The following is a 13,664-nucleotide window of genomic DNA, read 5'->3' as shown; positions in this document are numbered from 1 at the left end:
CCCTGCCCTTTCATTATATTTTCTCTCCACTATCCAGCTGAGGAGGGCAATGACAGAGCAGCTTTGGTGGGCAATTGGTGTCCAGCCATGGTCAACCCACCCAACATATTAATAGATCAATCAACTGTCTAGAGTCATAGTTAAAATTGAGCTGTAGAAGAATGAGAAAATTCTGTGTTGCTAACAAAACATTTCATTTTTATCATGTTAGTAAAATGATTATAATTATGAAATAGAGATCTTTTACCCTCTTACAGCACAAGAGGGACAAGACAGCTTGACATAGTGGAAGAAAATTATTAATGAAGGAATATAAAGAACTTTTGCATGCTGGCCTTTCCCAGGGAGGGAACAGTGGGGAGTCAAATGCAAAGTGTTATTGCATCAGAGGAGGTAAAGTCCTCTGTTTAGCTTCTGTATTTTCATTCAATTTTATGTACCATACCATTTTGAAACTGTTGTTCAGCCTTCATCTGAATAAATCCCAGCCAGACCCATAAAGGAGGTGCTCAGAAACCCTATCAGCTTGTCTACAGCCATTCAACATAGTTCATCCTGTTCTTCTGGGTTTTTTTCCCTGTGTTTTCATCCCAGGTTTAAAATCTTCCATTTTCCTTTTGAATTAGGGGGGCCTGAATCTGCAGCAGTCTCACTCATCTTCTCCTGGATGAGGGAGAGTATTTCCATTCACTGGAATTCAACTTCCATTTTTACATATCAGTTTCTCAATGCTATCCCCAGTTTCATAGTTTGTGAGAAAAACAATTACTCTATAACTACATTCCTTTCATTAGCACAGCAAAAGAGGTTGGAGGCCTGCTCACAATCTGGTTTTCAGTCTGTTTTGGAGGGAAAAGTAAGACTGCCCCTATCTGAGAACATGTGGCAAAGTGACAGCTTTAATTTTAAATGCTTTGCAACTCTAGCAGCAGTGCCTTATCAGTTCTCAGAAAATAGTTATCTGATGGGGGGTGTTTCTTTTTATGTTAGAACACATCCTTAAGTACCAGATCACAAATTTTCCTCTTGGAACTCCTGCTCCCTGATAAATGACCATCACATGCTATTAAAGATCTCTGCGCTCTCTGCTGTTCTTCTTACAATTTAGACAGGATGATAACAGTCTCTCCAGATAGCTTTGCTCTCCTGTCTGGAGAAACAAGTCCAGGTCTCCATACTCCAAAACAAATAATGTTTGGACTAAGGCAGCCTTGAAACACACTAGAGTAATTAGATTAATTAGGAAGTCAACAGCCTTTGAAAAGCTTGGAGTAGAAACCTTTGCCTCTGTCCCAAGGCAAAACCCACAGTACATCTAGAAGCTTTGATGCATTTGAATCAGAATTTGTTAGTAACAATAGGGTATTTCTTTAGCATGCAAATTGAAACTGGGGTAGGTGTAAATATATAGACAACAGATTGTGCTGAAGATTTTCTAATTTAAATAGACAAAGGGTAAAAAATAAGCCAGAACTCAGATGCACAGAGATTCACTTAGAACGCAGGTCAGGAAGAGAGCTAGAAACGATCTCAGATGTTTTGGCCTCCAGTCTAGCTATTCTCTGAATCCTTATTTCTCCTTTAATATTTTACAGAGAGATAGTAATAGTAATGATGATAATAATAATTGTAATAATAACAATATTATTATTTTCTTACTCACTGGGGGGGGAGAAAACCCACAACCTCACATAATTTTTCATTCCATTTGCTTACATTTTGCATAGCTAAAACCCTCTCCCTCATAAACACAATTTCACATGCCTAACTAAGAATTATTTTGTGATAAAATTGTCTAAACTTCCTCATCATTAACTTCTTTAAATTATACTGTCTGAAGATGTTTATGGATTTGCTAAGTAATCTACTGTGGAGCACAAACTACAAACCAAAGTGAAATTGAGTTCCCAACTGACTGAGAAGGTAATTAATGATTTAACTGCACAACTGTTAGCAGATCTATAATGCAACTTAAAAGCTAATTGAGAACTGTACAGCCAAAGGAAAGAGGAAAGTATAGTGCAGCCACAGAACTCCTTTGAGTAGTATTTGGTCAGTCTGCTGTCAGGGAAATTGGAAAAATAGCTATCCCTACCTCATATAAAAATAAAGACACTATACAAAAATATATGCTAGCTTTGGGGAATTGGCATTTTATGATCACCTCTTTAAGAGGGCAAGTTTCTAGCAGAGCACTGAATTCCACAACTTCCCCTTCTCCCTGGCCAGTAGCATTAACATGCTCCATTTCTCTCCCCGTTCATAATGCATCAAAACCCACTCCAGCAAATCAGCTACCCAGAAGAGCCAGGAAATGCTTTTCACTGCCATTTTATAGCCCAGTTATCTTAATTAGTCCCAGCTGACTGAGGAAGCCCAGAAATAAGGCAGTAGATTGGGTTGTGCATCTACCTGGAGGAACTTTTCCAGATTCTTGGCAGCTGCTACAGAATCTTTAAGAACCAACAGCTCTTTTGCCACCTTACGTCTGGGCAAGTGTTAATCTTTGCACAGTATATGTGAGCATTTAGCATCCTACCACAGCCAAAAAAGTGAATAATTATTTAAGATGCACAAAGATTTGCTCCACTCTAGCAATCAGCAATCTGGAAGGAAGGCTGTAGACTACTAGATTTACCAGAGAAGGTGGATACCTAAATCTCACTGTCATAGCTCTCAAGCCTTATAACATATATAGAATTCACAGATCCTCAATTTTTAGAGTAATAATTATTAGTAAAGGTGTTGAGGACAACTGTGTAAAACTTGGTAGTGTTGAAGCCCTATGTATTTTTCAGTGTGAGGCATTCCTTTCAGCAACAAGTCAGGCTAGCACATATTTTCCACACCTATTTAGTAGTTTGGACACCAGTATACAAGGTATTTCAGAGGGACAGGTCGATGTTCCCCTTTGTCACGCAGTTATGTAGTTAAAGGGCCACCCAGATGTAATAGAGATCTGTGGTTACTCCAGTTCCCTCTCTGAAAGGATGTGAACTGCATCATCAGCTACTGCCAAGGCAGCTGCACTAACCTGTACCTCACAAGTTGTTCTAAAAGTCAATATTGAAAAGTGAGAATATGTGTGTACTAACATTTCCTCCAATAGAAAAAGGGTTTCAGCTCAAACGAATTCACTCTGGGTAGCTGTTCTACCCAGTCCCCCAGTGTCAACCACCGCAGCTCTCTCTAGCCATATTTCATAAGTCAGAGGGGATGCAAGTGTGTTAGTACCAGAAATGGACCACAGACCTTGAATGTTGCTGTCTCTACAGGTCACAATAAGGCACATGAAGGTCATGTCTCAGAGCATTCCCTCCTCAGCATCTACTCTTGTCTACTTTTGGTGTCTTCCCACTCCCTGTGTTGGCACTGACAAGAATGTCCCTTAGCAAAAGCAGCTCCCACAGATTTATAGATGACATTGATTAGGGCTCTGTATTCTATTAAGCTAACAAGTCTCTAACGGTGAGGCCCATCAGCAACTATAGATGTACCTGCATATTTTATTTTTACTGTTAGCAGTAAGCTATCCTCTTTACCATAGACTTAGCCTGGTTTGAAAAACCCATTATAGACTAAGAAAGCATTACATGTGTCAACAGAGGGATAGGAGCAACAGACAAGTAAGATCCAAGGCCAGCCCTAGACCAGCTCTCTGTCAAAGATCTTGATACCTATTTGTTAGTGTGGAATAAATACAAAAGAGATCTCTGCCCAGAGAAGTTATGGACTCCCCATCACTGGAGATGTTCAGGATCAGGTTGGATGGGGCTCTGAGCAATGTGGTCTAGTGGAAGGTCTCCCTACCCAAGACAGTGGGATTGGAAGTAGGTAGCCTTTATGGTCCCTTCCAACCCAAACCGTTCTATGATTCTATGTCTTTGAGATATGAAAAATATGCAGCTTTCTCCAAATTCCTCTGAATTTGAAGTAAGAATCTTGGCTTAAGTTCTTCCAAACGAAAGCCAGTATGCTATAGGGAATTACGAGTCTCTATAACCACAAGGTGGTTGAGAACTGCAACTGACTCTGTACCTTAGGTGTTTGTATTACCCCTTAATCTCCTTTAACATCCCCAAATGCCCTTTAATTATTTCACTAAATAAATGGCAGAGTTCTGTATTTGATCTACATTTGATCCTAAATCATACACATTCAAGTGCTGTCTGTATATAGTTGTAAGGAGTGTCCAGTATGTACTTGTTTACTGGTTTCTTCCTCTTGTAACAGATAAAGGACAGAACTGGCCTTTTGTAATTAGGAGCCATATTTAAAAGTTTTTTCTCTAATCCAGTGACACCTTCTGTGAAGTTGTAAGAGAAAGAACTGTCTGCTTGACCTATTTGGCTGAAATTCATCATAAATTCAAAAGGTATTGGGGGTGAAGTTTTATTACAAAAAAACCCCAAAACAAACAAAACCATATGAATAGAGAACAGGGCCTTTGAATATCTAAGCTAAAGCACTAACTGAAAACTGAAACCCATGCTGGATTGAAATCTTGGCCTTGCTGCAGTCCAAGCTGATTATATTTCAGTTCTAATAGTGTTTCACCTTACATGGTCTATGAGCCAGCCTATGGAATTGTATATTAAAAAGACAGCTGTTTGTTTTGGTAATAAAGTAAAAAGAAGGTACTAGGAAATCCATCAGTGTTCTTCCCCTTCCTGATAAATATATTGTCCACATTCCCAGCCTCTGAAAAGGTTAGCTGTCTCCTAGAGGCAGGAGCAATGAAATCACAGCATGCAGCTTCCTGCCTTTCTGTTTCACCTAAAACTGTTTTATTTGGAGGAAAAGGATCCTACATTTTCTAAAACCAGCATTTCATTGTGTACTTGAGCCTCACAGTTATAAGGTAACCACAACAGGTCTTTGATTAGACCCTAAAGTTTTCAAACACTGTACTTTTTGTTATGTGTACATACATATGCATGAGATTATCAAGACAAAGTCTTTCCATGCTCTGACTCTATGCATAAATAATAAAAAAATATTATTCATAAATTGTCCCATGCAGACAACTTTGAAGAATCAGACCAATAGTTGTTTTCTTTTCTCCTTGCTTCATTTTGCAAGCCAGAATTACATAGCTAAACAGAATGCAGGGAGCATCTGTGAACAGATAGATTGGCTGAAGGTACAGGTTGTTAATCCCTAGAAATGATCTGTTATCACTATTAAACCCCTCTCTTCAGAAAAAAACAAACAAACAAACAAAAGGAAAACGAGAAAACAACTCCTGTGGTTATGTTTGTGTTAATTTTTGTTGTTTAACTGTCATCTTGCAATACAAATAATGCTTTCTACCTAGGTCATTCACAGGACATAAAAAAGGCTCTTCCTTTCCCCCTGCTCCCTTTTTATCTGTGTCCTGATCAGAGCTATTGAAATGTAACAGGTTTTTAAATAAAACTGTTTTAATTTTAATGTGGTTTGTTCAAAGCTTAAAAGTGCTGTTGCTGCTGCACAAGTGGAAGGAGAGCTAAGGAAGATGCAATCTAGTAAAAAAAAATATTCCCTTTTGTACTTTCCCTGTTGGCAGTGTGGTTTTTAGATAAAAGAAGAAATCTTGCTTGCTCTGTTTGGAGCAAGGTGCTTGAAGAGAAGGAGGAATGTTCTTCATATACTTGTCAAGAGAATAAGAAACAGTTTCATCATCTGCAGAGGTCTGAGTCCCTCTAAACAGAAGAAGTGAGGGTCTGCAATAGCAATATACTATCAAGGCATGTTGCAGGTATCTTAGAGCTGTTAGCATGTATGTTACAATACCAATAGAAAATACCTGAGATGCCCACATAGTACAGTAGTTATGCAAAAGCTCCTGATGTGTTGAACTGTTCATTAACTGAATACTAACAAGTCTATTCTGAATTGAAGATTTCACTATTTACAACCCTCTCCTTAATGTGAAGTGTGAATAAATAGCATCTATAAAGTGACTGTGTATAATCAACAGAATTAAGATGATGTTCACAGTGAGTTGGGATCTCAATGTATGAAATATTGAACCTTACTGGATTTCTTACACATACTTTAGATCCCAATTCAGCAACGGAAATTGTCTTCCACATCATGACAAGTTCTGGCTCTTATTTATAATATTTCATTCACCCAAATATCAGCACAGTGTTGTTGTTACTTTAGGAAAGCTGTGTGTAGCACTTGGTCATGCTGGGTCAGAGAATGTTGTTAAACAATCAGAACCAAAACACTGACATAAGAATATCAACTTTCTCATGTACTGCTAATGCCTCAGCCCAGATGAAAACCAGTTACAATGTCTGTTTCAATTAAATCAGATATGTACGTAACTACTTTGCTAAAGAGGAAGAAATACAGGCACGTGCCATGGAACTTTGCTGAATCCAGGCCTGATATAGAATTTCTCCTTTTTGGAAAGCATTGGGAACAATATGTTCTTATGATATTAATATAACCATCTGCCAGTTGCAGAAAGGCTGGCAAATTATCTCATCATTTTCCATCCTACATTAAAAGTAAAAAAGGGAAAAAGAAACCCACCTCCAGTATTCCTGGGATGCCGCAAAGCTGTGGAGGAAAAGCTTGATGGGTTCTAAGCAACTCTTACCTTGCTCTGAGCACAGATCTGCACTTCTAATTAAATAAACAAATAACCCCTGAATATCAAAAATTCAGGACAAACAAATCCATGCAGGCATTAACAGAGACAGTCACAACCACACCTTTGCTGTGACTGGCTGTATTCTTGGAAACTAGAGCAGAGATTCCTCTTGGCCTGAACAGTGACCTGCAGTTTACATTGTCCAAGGAGTGAGGTATTCCCACAACTGTAATAGCTGCAGCAAATCACACCTTATCCCTAGGCAGGTTTCCCCAGATCCCTGTACGAAGGCTTCTTTACCCCACTCAGCTCTCTGTGAGGGTACTATTGGCAGAGCTGTGCTGATAAATGGGTATGAGTTAAAAACAAGCTCTACTTTTGTAATCCTGGGGGTAAGTGTGTAAGAAGAGTCCATTGAAATCCACGTTCAGAACAATAGTAGCCCTCAGGGCTTAGGAGGTCAGGTGGAACACCGCACTAGTAAGCTGGGTTTATAGTCAAACAGGTAATTTCATATGAACTGACTTAGATGCTCTGCTCTGCTAAGTCTCTCTAAATCATCCCCCACTTTGACCTTGGTTGGGAAAGCCAGTTTTCATCCTTTTGATGTTAGGTTTTCTTGGAGAGAACAATCCTATTCATCTCCTCCATTGCTGTGCCCCAGAGACAGAGAATGACTCTGTTGTGCTTGCAGTTGAAGATAAATCTGAAATGGTACCCAAATTTTGTTCTGCATCAATAAACATGCAATGGCTGAAGCAATGTTATGAAATTTGATTCTCCAAAACTGAGTGAAGCTAGCAAGGAAAAGGTTGCTTCATATTATTCCCCATATGGGCTTACTTATCATACTGCTTATACTACTTATTGAGCTAAATAATCTTGGAAAAGCAATACTGAAATATAAGAATAATGCATTTTAATTATATGCATGTATTCCATTCGTGAAAAAGATTTTACGTAAGAACATTAGTTGGTATCAAACATAAACTCATCAGTTTTCAAGGTGAAAAAATCATAAATGTTAATCTTGACTGGCTGCCTGCAGAGTTCAAACCAAAGACCATCATGCATTTGTAAGGCTGGACAAGCGTGAGAGGGTCCAGGGAAGGGCCACAAAGATGACCAAAGAACTGGGAAGCTGCCACATGAGGAGAGGCTGAGAGAACTGCATTTGTTCAGCCCTGTGAAAAATTAAAAACCTTAAAAAAGACAATATCACCATATTTCAGTACTTAAAGGATGGTTAGAAAGAAGATGTAGACTATCTTTTTACAAGGAGTCTCATGGGAAAGATGAGGAATAAAGGGTACAAGTTACTCCTGGGAGGATTCTGATCAGACATGAGAATTTTTCATAATGAGAACAGTCAGCCCTTGGAATAGTCTCCCTAGGGAAGTGGTAGATTCCCTAACATTGGACACTTTTAGGATTCAGCTGCACAGGGTGCTGGGTTGTCTTTTCTAGACCATAGTTTTGCCAAGAAAGGTTGGATCAAATGATCCTTGAGGTCCCCTTCCAGTATGGTATTCCATGATTTGCAATTAGATTGACAGCTTTTAGCTGGGCTACATCTTAAAAAACTAAATTCAAATACCATACCTAGTCCTGATGAAAAGATACACAAATAAAAATCTTCCAAATGTCCTGCTGGGTCATTCCAGTGCTTAATTTTCCCAATGTAAAAATAATGACTTAAAATTATTAATTTCAGTAGAGCTATAACAAATAATACCAGCTGTGCTTTTGGCTCTTGACTCAGGTTTGCTTTGCATTTACCAGGAGCAGTTCTGTTTATTTGTACCAGCTTCACCATTGCTTTCATTACAAGGGCGTGAATCCAGTTCAACAATTCTAGAGACAGGACCTCAATACAGAAGACTACTTAGAAAAACTAATAATAAACTTCTTTCATAAGACTTACACAAACCTACAATAAAACAAGCAGTAACAATGTTTGTGGATACTTTTATTATCCTTTGTTTTATTTTCTTCCAGGAATTGTTTTAAATTTGAATCATAATCATGCACATCATGGCTCAGAAAGGAACAATATCACGTTGATTGAGAACTGGCTAAAGGATCACAAACAGGAGGTAAGAATAAATAATAATGCATTAAGACGAGACACACTATTCAGCAGGAAGAGAGACATGAGTGTTAGGCCTGCTTTTACTTAACAGCATTATTAATGGTCTTGAAGAAGAAACAAACAAGGCATTAATTAATGTCTGCAGACCCAACTGAATTGAGATGTTTTGCAAACACCATTGAGAAAGGGAAAATTATGCAATGGGAAAGAGACAAGCTAGAAAAATGAACAGGGATCAGCAGAGACTTCACCTTGACCAAATGCATGTAATGAGATGAAGGAAAACACATTTGAACATATATATTCAGTGGATGGAAATTTCCAGAAAGAAAATATCAACATAGATAGACATGATAAGGTGAAATAGAAAGAAAAACATACTGTGACAAGACAATAAGGAACAAAACAAGACATTCTGAAAAAGGATGTGGCAGTAAGGCCCTGAGTCAGGAAAGCATCCAGCCTTAGCCACAGGTATCAGCAGAAGTAAAATTTGTGGCTTGGATCTACAGTTGTTCGGCTTTCATGAACAAGGGCTTTACATGGTAGACCAAAGTAACACACCCTAGACTGACTCTGGAATAATACTACTTTCAGATGCTGGAGATATATTGAGTAAACAACCAGAAGGTTATTTGTGGGGAAATACAAAATGAGTCCCTAGCTGTCATTTTCGAAAGAGGTTAAATCATAGAGCTGTCAGTGCTTACTTTGAATCTCACACCAGTGAGCAACAGGTACAGCATATTCTTTTAGAGAAAGTATACCTTGATTGGGTTACCATTACAATTAATATTTCCTATTAGTATCTGATAGACGTATAGCCCCCATGCCAATCACACAGAAACTAATTCATCACCTCTTACTGCAAAGATGAAATAACTATAAAACATAGGAAGATGTAGAAATAGAAAAAAAAAAAAAACAAGATCTTCCAACAATTAAAAGGTGTTAATTGCAAAGTGCAAAAAATATTAGAAGCTCTAAGCAAGTAGGTAACTATTGTAATTTCAACTTTGCTGGTGAATTCCTCGTATGTTTTTATTAACCCTTACTGAGCTCACTGACTCAGGGATCCATCTTAGTGCTATGGCCCCATGAGGTTAAACCTTACATATCTAAGTAAGAATGAATGTTCGCATATGAGCAATGAGAAATCTGTGGAACACTGAGAGGTAATTTTTAATGAACCCTTTAGCTGCCACTAAAACTCAACCAATCATGCCTTTCCTGTAGGCCTTCACTCCCTTTTCTGTGTTCACTGCAGGCTCAACTTCTTTCTCTACGATAGATTGGCTGATGTAAATATTGATAGGTCCATTGCCATTTTGCACCAAGTGAAACAGATTGTGTGCCACAGAAATAGGATCTTCTGAATTGCTATGCAGAAAAATATGTCTCTAAAGGATATTACATATAGATTAAAATTTTGGAAAAGAATGCCTGAAGAACATCTTTTTACAGGGGAGTTCAAGTACAGCTTTCTCAATAAAATAAGGGAATTGAGGATGGCTCAGGTTTTTTTTCGTATGTGAAAGGAACTAAAACCTGCAAGCCCTTGGTCACCTCTCTCCCCTCAAGATGTTAGAAAACACCTTCATTATCTTTGGCAACCGTAGGATCAGATACATTTGGATAACATTTTTTGATGACTTTTGCTCTGAACAATACCAGGTTAAAAGTCTCCCAGGACCTCAAGTAGTTTGCTGGGTTATTATGGTATACACAAGACAATTTCTTTGGTGAGTTGTCCCTATGCAAGAGGTCAGATCACCCCATTAGACTCAAATCTAACCATTTCCCTGAGAAAGAAGATCAGATTCTCATTTAAAACAGTACCAGCTGGAGGAAGCTCTCCATGTAAGTTCTAGTGGGCTGAGACTCAAATCCCTAGGTTTGTAACAAGATACCCTAATCATTCTGCTTCCAACTTTTTGTCTGCCTGGGGCTTTAGAAGAAAAGAGTAAATATAACATTTTAAGAAGATCATAAAATGCACCAAGGTGTGTAGCTGTTCCAAGATAATTATATACTCAAGGGGTATAATGAGGGCCATGTTCCTTAAAGATATAAGAAACGTGGGTACTTCAGCTGAATAAAATCCCTGCAGAATATAATTCTATGCTGAACATGGTATAATGTACTTTTAAGTGGACAAAACCAGAAAGGCTAAGTGGTTCTGAGCTAAGTATTGTCCCATCACATACAGATTGGGCTCTTAATTAGTCAGTTAAATTACCTTCTCTTTCCTTTTCATTTTCTTCTGTTAGATGTTGTTTCATCTGCAAACACAATATTCATTTTGCTAAGGTTGATCATAACCACAGAAAACTACAGGAACTCACAGCAGTCTAATGTAACCTCCTAATTATCTGAGCACATTAACAAAAAGAATAAAGTGTTACTTTACATTCAACATCACGAAAATAAAAAAAAAAGAAAAGTAGAAAGCAAAGATAAATAGATAAACAGACATTGTCTGTAATGTCAGAGCCATATATCCACGGTAATAAAACTAGAAACATCGATAATCCTCTCAAATATTAGATACCATAATTATTCTCTCCAGGTGGGAAATCCTTTCTGACAGTTCATTTAAAACTCTTCTTGATTATACAACAGTCAAATTCGGTACTCACACGTGTTAGTACAATACACAAAATGGCACCAAGCAGTAAAACCATTCCAATCACTGCTGTCGCCACCAGCTGTCTCCTATCATCTATTCCCTCATTTTGTAAAGGCTTTTGAAAAAAGGCCTCTGAGATCTTCACAGTAGTCTGGGGATTAAAATATTAAATTAGTTTGGATAGTTTATTTATCCCTTTGAGCACTTTGATGTTTAGGTTTTTAGTCTCATATTGTTCATGTTTGGCAAGTTTTTTGACAAAAAGAATCCTATTAAAAGCATATGCTTTTTATTCTATATTTTACTAGCAGAAATGAATGCACAATTCCAATTTAACATGCTGCATCAGATTCCCAAGATCCAGAGTAATGTATTATACAAGATACACATATAAAACTAATTTTAAATACTGTTACCAATAGTAATAACTTTTATGATTGTGTAAATGACATGTTAAGGTAAAAATCCAAAACTTTGTGTCATCAGATCTTGCATAAAAAATGGATACTCTCTGATCCCAGGACTTAAAGTATATAAATTAGAAAGAACTTCTTGGAGCCTTTGGTGGGACCTGTCTCAGTTAATTTCATGTTCCCTCCAGACCTTCATACCACTCTGTGTACTGAGACAATGGAGTCAACACATCTAACACATCTGTTTTGGTAATACTTGTCTAGTCTGTGTCTTCTCCACTGACGTATAGAAGAAGGACTGTAGATGACCACCTATAACAAAATGTCTAGCTGGTATGAAACTAGAAGTGACTTGTGATCAAATTCATATGTCATCATTTGATAAACACCATCAGCTCCTTGGTCTTTCCAACCATTAAGCTTCAATAAAAATGCTCAACAGTGCAACTGCAAGCATTCTCCCATACTTAGAGACCAAACTGAGCTCACAGTGCCAGTATACACTCCAAACTGCATGGAAAAAAACCCCCAATATTCCCAAATTGTCCTAGGCTGTGGTTTTTTTTTTTTTTAATAATTGAACACAAATCAGTATCTTTTCTAGCAGGACTCCTGGAACAAGCTTCTAAGCTTAGCTGTGTCAATAACACGACCTGAGATGGATGAAGTTCTCAAGTGTAATAAAGTAAGGAAACTACTTTTCTTTGTTCAAAGATGTAAAAATAAGATTTGCTTTTGTGCTTTTGTATTTTTTATCTCATTCTATATCTGATTCTATATTTATTTCTGTACCACATTACATATAAGATACACTTTATCAGAAGATAAAATAAGACCCCTTAATATCTAGACATGATTTCCCATCAGTCTGGAGAAACAGAGGATAACATCTGATGTGTTTTATTGCCTGAGATGGGGCAAATACTAATTTGACTCATAAGGAAGTAATAATATGTACTATAAAATTTTAGTGCATAACTGGCACATTTGGACATATGGAATGGTAAGATTTCAAAATTTAATTTTGTCTCTCTCTTTTCCAGGAATTCTCTCCAGCCCACTAAATCATCAATAAATATTCTTGAAGTATACATATCTGAAGCATTCAGGGAACACTCAAAAGCTTGGCTTGGCTCTCTTTTCATCTCTACTGTTTCTCTTTCTGAAAAGGGAGGATTTGTTCCATTCTCAGTAGAATAAATCCATGAACTACAGTGGATCACATTGTTTTATTAAATAGGTGTAGAAAAATCCCCCATAACCATGCACATATATTTCTTTTCTTAGAAGAAAAGGTCTGTACAACTCTCACAACAGAGGAACAGATGCTGAGGTATCTCCAATTAAGTTGCTCTAATACCTGCTGGGAAAGGAGCCTTCAAACTATTTCTGATCAGTGTTAAGAAAAAAAATTTGCATTCCAGGAAAAAAAAAATTTCGTTGATGTAAAAAATAAGAGATTTCCTATATACTTGCTGAATAAACATGACATATTTATGCAGTAATAAATTTAATTGTGTCTCTTTCCTCCTGATCCAAGGAAGTCGAAATTGTAATATCTCATAATATTATTAATATTGTTCTTACTGTTCTAATCACAGAAGGTTCATCTACTACAATATTGCATTTCTTTCTACAGATAATTGCCTTCCTTCAGAGTGTGGTCTGAATAATAAGCTGGAGTAATTAAAATAAACTGGCATAATTTCAGAGTATATTGCCACTGTACAAAAGTAACCAACAGGCACATATTGGGGAAGTAAACTTCAGTATGACTTATTCACTCACAGATGGCAAAGGCATTTTATGGCATCATAGTTTAATTCCTGGTATAGTGGAGAATTCTGCAGAAATTTGCCTGGATGTGTAGAGTTTGAAGAATACGAATGAGGAATGTGAGTTGTTAAGTATATGGCTGCATGGATGCTTTCAGCCAGTTCC

Source organism: Pipra filicauda, unplaced genomic scaffold (assembly GCF_003945595.2).
Source record: "Pipra filicauda isolate LSUMZ 115617 unplaced genomic scaffold, ASM394559v2 scaffold218_size1660888_pilon, whole genome shotgun sequence".
Taxonomy (NCBI): domain Eukaryota; kingdom Metazoa; phylum Chordata; class Aves; order Passeriformes; family Pipridae; genus Pipra; species Pipra filicauda.
This window is presented reverse-complemented; position numbering follows the sequence as displayed.